A 6,009-nucleotide genomic window follows, 5' to 3' on the forward strand; every position below is an offset into this window, starting at 1 on the left:
GTGTCTTAAAACTCATTTGAGTTGACTACGGTCAACGTTTTATGTAAACAGATCCGGATCATTATTTTGACGGCCCCGATGGGTTCGTATAGTGATTTGAGACTCGGGCGTATGCCCGTAATCGAATTCGGAAGTCCCTAACTTGATTTAACGTAATTTGTTGAAAACTAATAATTTGAAGGCTAAAAGAATTTTTATGTTTGATCGTAGGTTGAATTTTATTGCTACCGGGTTCGGATTTCGGTTCTGGAACTTGGTATAGGTTCATTTAAGTATTTATGACTTGTTTGTAAAATTTGGTGCAAAACAATATTGATTTAACGTGATTCGAACGTCCGTTTGTAAAATTGAGAGTTTTGAAGTTTCTTTGAAAATTTCATTCGTTTTGGCGTCCGATTCGTGGTTCTAGGCGTTATTTTGATATTTTGATTGTAAGAGCAAGTTCGTATGATATTATTACACTTATGTGCATATTTAGTTTGGGGCCCGAGAGGCTCGGGTGAGTTTCGGATAGGCTACAGACCATTTGAACTTAGAAGCATTTGCTGATTTTGGGCTACTGCTGATATCTGGTGTGTTCTTCTTCGCGATCGCAAAGATACTCCAACGATCGCAAAGAGTAATATGGGCTAGGAGGCTTTTCTTGTACGCGAACGAGAAGTTATGGTGGGATCACCCTTCACGAACGCGACCAGCACTACGCGAACGCGAAGAGTAAGGGGCCTGGGAGGGGGATCTTGGGTTTGCTCTACGCGAACGCGATGTCCAGGGGGGACAGACCATCACGAACGCGTGCATCCCCTCACGAACGCGTAGGGCTTTGGACGTTGCTGCTTCGCGATCGTGTCAGGTGTCTCGCGAACGTGATGAACACATGATGCCCAGACTTTAAAATATCCCAAACACGGGATTTCACCCATTTTTCACCATCTTCTCATTAGAGCTCGGCCTAGAGGCGATTTTGAAGAGAAATTTCATCACTATTTCATAGGTTAGTGTACTTTAACTCGTTTTCTTCCATTTTCATCATCACCCATTAATTTCTAACCACAATCTATCTTTCATGGTAGAAAATTAGGGATTTGGGAAGAATTGGGAGGTTTTTGTAAAATTGAGATTTAGACCTCAATATTTGATGTCGAATTTCGAAACTAATTGCATAATCGAGCTCGGGGGTGAATGGATAATTGATTTTTGGTCCGAATCTCGAGTTTTGACCAAGAGGGCTCGGGATTGACTTTTGTTGACTTTTTGGAAAAAGTATAAAGATCTTAACTTTATGTATTGTAATTGATTTCTCTAGAAATGTTTGATGTTATTGAGTCGATTTGGTTTAGATTTGATTGGTTTGGAGGCGGATTTTAGAGGAAAGGCCCAGATTGAGCTTTGATTTGCGAGGTAACAAGTGTATATACGCCGTCAAAATAATTATTTCCATGCTTTTCTGTATTTCATTAATTATTTTATTCCATGTCTTAACTGTTACATGCTTTAATTGCTCCCTATGCCTTAACTTGCTACTTGTCACTTACGACTCTCGTATTAAAATGTCTGTTTCTTCCATACTTCCATGATTAATTATTACTTGTCTTAATTGTCTTACTTGTACACTTTAATTATTTTATATTTGGCTTGTCTTGTTGCTTTGTATTAATTGTAGCATTCCTTGATTTGGTACGAGGTTCCTTTATGGATTCGCTTTCATATTCTTTAATCGTAGAGATTCTTGTAAATTGAGTTGTTGAATGGATTATAATTATTGATTTTGTTTATGGATCGGGTTGCACGCCGCAATGAGTGGAATAAGGGAGGATTGATATCGATATGGTGGAATCGGATTATACGCCGCAACAAATTATATATGTGATTTTGATATGGTGAAATAAGGGAGGATTATGATATTGATTTTGATTATATGGTGGGATCGGGTTGTGCGCCACAACAGATTTTACAAGTTATTCTTGATATTAATATGGTGAAATAATGGAGGATTGTGTTTGTACGGTGGGATTGGGTTGCGCGCCGCAACTAATTGTGTATTTTGTGTTCATTGTTGCATTGTGTTAGCTTTCGGTGTTTTCATACGAGATAATGAGGACTGATGTTTCTGGTTCTACTGATTTCGAGGATTGAGTTTATTTTCATCAGTTAATTGCCTTACTTTTTCTGTGTTTCCTTTCTGGTTATTATTGTCACCCCCCTTTTTCTACCCGCAAAATAATATTATGTGGATTAAAGGATTTTTCCAATTAAAGTGACAAAATTGAGTAGGGATTAATTTATTTACAGAGTCGCCACTTAGAATTGATTTTGTTGGTGTTCCAAGTCACCTTTTATTTGAATCCCTAATCAAAGGAAGATTTGACTCTATTATTATTGGTCTGCAAAAATAAAGTCCGGGTAAAGAATTCTGTTAACCGGGGAGAAGGTGTAAGGCATTCCCCGAATTCCGTGGTTCTAGCACGGTCGCTTTTATTGACTAAAATTTGGCTTGAATTATTTTTGGATAAAATGTGTATTATTTGCCATAAGTTACTATTGTCTAGTGCTGCTTAATAATTAATAATTTTGGCCTAGGAGCGTGCAAGCACACAAAGTCCTTATTTGATTATATATATTAAAACAAAGAACGTGTCGGTACACATGGTTGAAATACAATTAATATTGAAAAGTCAAGGAGCGGGAAAACACACATGACTACTTTATTAAAAACAAAATCGACCAAGGACCGTGTATGAACACATGGTCTACATCTCAAACGTGCCTAAAATTGCCTATCGCTTAAATTAATTAAAAAGCGCTTCTTTTTTATTTATTACTTGTTCGACTGAAGAAAAAAATAATATAATTATTAAAAATAATTTTCACTAATGCAAGATATTAAACCCGGGTAGGCTTATGTTAAGCTTTCATGGTATTGGGTCACTTATTTTATTTAACAAAAGATAATTTATTGATTTTTAAGAAAATGCCCATCTTACTTTCTATTGTCATTGGGCCTACAAATTTTAGCTTATTTGGCCCATGTTGCTTAAGAGCCTCGATGACCGAGACAACACAAAATAACAAGTATTCTTCTAAGCCCAAATTGCTTCTTACATTGATGTGCAAACTAAAAATTATTTTTTCATAAAAGAAACTTACATGCTAATTATTATCTTTTATCTTCTTAACCAACTTATTTCTTAAACACTAACATAATATTTCTACTCATCTACACTAACATGGCACTAATCAAACTACACTCATTAACAACCTAAAAATCATGACTAAATATAAAAACTACAAAAAACGGTAATACTTCAATGCTAAAGAGAAGAACTATATTAAGTATAACATTATGTTGACTATAATTTAAAGCATCAAAATATTTGAAGTTAGAAGTCTTTCTTAGATAATTATACATGAACCATGAAAGTAACTCATGGAAAAGAGCCCAAACTAAACAAACATGGTTAAAAGTGGGGTCTTTATCTTTTCCTTAAACTAAGTAATCTTAACAGAATGCAATTTCAATCACATATATAAAGAAGAAAACGATAATTTAACTAATCTTTAACAGATTTACATGATGATAATACTAATATAACATTCATCTTGAAACAAAATCAGATCCAATATGTTCCATCAACCAAACCGGGATCAAATCCTTCTTATTATCATCAAGAATCTGCAATATAAGAATTTGAAAGTTACCTGGCTTGTAGAATAATAAAATACAGCAGTGCAGCAACAAAAAACTCAGCAGAAAATACAGTAGAAACAATAGCAACTCAAGTGTTAAGACAACCCAGAAAACTCAACAAAAATGCTTGAAACTGGTAGCTATCAACTTCACAAATTGCCTAAGGGATCTTTATATTTTTCTCAAGGTTTTTTGCACTCAAATAATCCTCACAAAACTCTGAAATTTCAGCTTGTTATATGTATTAAGCTGCTGATTTTTCTCAAAGATATATGTCTTTTTGCAACTCTCCAAGATGTGTTTCAATATAAGATAGAGTGTCTCCCTTTTCAGTGAGTAAGGAACTCTGAATTCTAAGTGTAAGACCGTCCCTTTTATAGGAGAAAAACAGCCCTTTCAATAGGCAACTAAAGTTAGATTTTTGGACAGATTTTGGTTCATCAAAAATCTGTCCAAAAGACTGACTTTGTGTGCTAAACACTGTTCAAGGTCTGTCCCAAAGGTGAAAGGACAACCTGAAAATCTGCTGTGTCAGAAGCAAGGAGAAAAAATGTCCTTTCAGCCACCCTACTAGTAAAAGTAAGCTACTATTACCCTATTTTGTGATAAAATAAACTAAACTTCAGATTTTAACCATCAACAACAAACTACTTGCTCAACACAAATCAAACTTGGACAACTATGACTGACAAAGTATAGACGAGACTAAAAACGTAATTGAACTAAGTATTAAAACCAACTTGATGGGAATGAATTGGATTTGTGCAAACTAATTACTAAACAAACAACTAAATTCACAAACTAATGCTCAAAACAGAACGAGCATCGTTAATAATCGAACAACGACTAACAACAACTAAATAATCGACTAACTAAGTGAACGATTTAACTAATACACTAAAGATCATGTTTAAATCAATAACGAATCTAACAAACCACTAAACTAAATAGAGATAGCTAATTAAATAAACCTAACTTGAAACTCTAATTAACAAGAAATAACCAAAACAGAAAAAATAAATAAATAAAAATAAAAAATAAAAAAAATCAGAAACTAATCTACTAAATAAAAAAAAATCAGAAATTAATTAAAGAGATGACGATTATACCTAACAAGTATGCTTGAAGCCGAAAAATAGCTAAAATGGGGGTTCGGGGCATTTTGGCGGTGGAGCCGTGGCGGCGGCGAGGAGCGGGCCGGCGGCGACGGGGATTTTGGGGGTGAAATGGGTAGAAAAAGATAGGTCTCGTGGAGCTCTATCCATTCATGTATGTGTTGTAGGGTGGTGTTGGCCAGAGCTTCAAGAATTTGGACCAAAAAGTGGCGGCTAAAGTTTCTTAGATCTAAAATTCAAGGAGTTTGAGGGTTTTTTGAAGGAATTGGTTTGGAGATATGGGAAGAGGAGGTTGTGGAGATTATATGGTATTAATTTGGAGGTGTTTGGAGGTGGTCCGCCGCCGGTGGGTGATTTCCGGCGGCGGCGGCGGCGGTGGAGAGAAGAGAGAGAAGAGAGAGAGAGAGAGAGAGAAGAGAGAAAGAGTTATGGGTGAAATGAGGAAAATTTTTAGATTTTTGAGGCTTTAAATACCTCTTGAGAGATCAAATACGGACCATTAGATCAATGGGTGATCAATGGGTGAGATTTGATCTTGGGTCACTTAATGAAACGACGTAGTTTTGAGGCAAAACTACGTCGTTCCGGACCCTTTCAAAGGCAGCCCCTTATCTTGCACTTTTGGCCGCTTTCTCTTTCAAATTTGGCCCAATTTCTTTCTTAATCCTACTTATTAAACTAAATTTACACAAACAAATAAATTAATTAAGTAACTTATTCAAATGATCAATTAACTAGATTAATTCACCAATTGAATAGTTAGTTAATTCCTAAAATGCACAAATAAATGAAGAACTATTTTTTGGTATTTTTATGATAGGAAATATGCAATCAAAGACACAAAATTTGGGAAATATAATTAAAGCAACAAAACACTAATGACTTTAGGAGGTGTTAAAATAGTACAAAAATTAGATATTCACAGCTGCCCCTCTTTACTCGAGAACATGAAGAGTTTCCGTGCAAAGAAAAGTGAATGCCATGGCTAATTTTTGCTCACATATTACTCCAATGAAAGCATTTTTTTTTAAAATGGTGACCGAACCCTGCTTTTGAGGTAGCCTACATATCCTTATTTAGAGGAATCAGGTCAGTGTAGTTCTGGGAAAATTTGGTAGCTGGGACTACCAGACACTAGGTTTAAGACTGTTGTTGCTGCTGTTGTTGCTGTTACTGTTACTTGCTGCTTGCATCAAAAGGAAAAGAGAA

At 35.4% G+C, this 6,009-nt stretch overlaps 1 long non-coding RNA gene across 1 annotated transcript; it reads right to left on the reverse strand.

Moving 5' to 3' along the window:
• Window positions 1-3,326: 3,326 nt before the first annotated feature.
• LOC138895168 (uncharacterized) lies at window positions 3,327-5,239 on the reverse strand. Its single transcript, XR_011409389.1, has 2 exons — window positions 4,795-5,239; window positions 3,327-3,670 (listed from the first exon to the last, which is right to left on the reverse strand). It is a non-coding gene; the product is annotated as an uncharacterized lncRNA (long non-coding RNA).
• Window positions 5,240-6,009: the final 770 nt, after the last annotated feature.

Source organism: Nicotiana tomentosiformis, chromosome 7 (genome assembly GCF_000390325.3).
Source record: "Nicotiana tomentosiformis chromosome 7, ASM39032v3, whole genome shotgun sequence".
Taxonomy (NCBI): domain Eukaryota; kingdom Viridiplantae; phylum Streptophyta; class Magnoliopsida; order Solanales; family Solanaceae; genus Nicotiana; species Nicotiana tomentosiformis.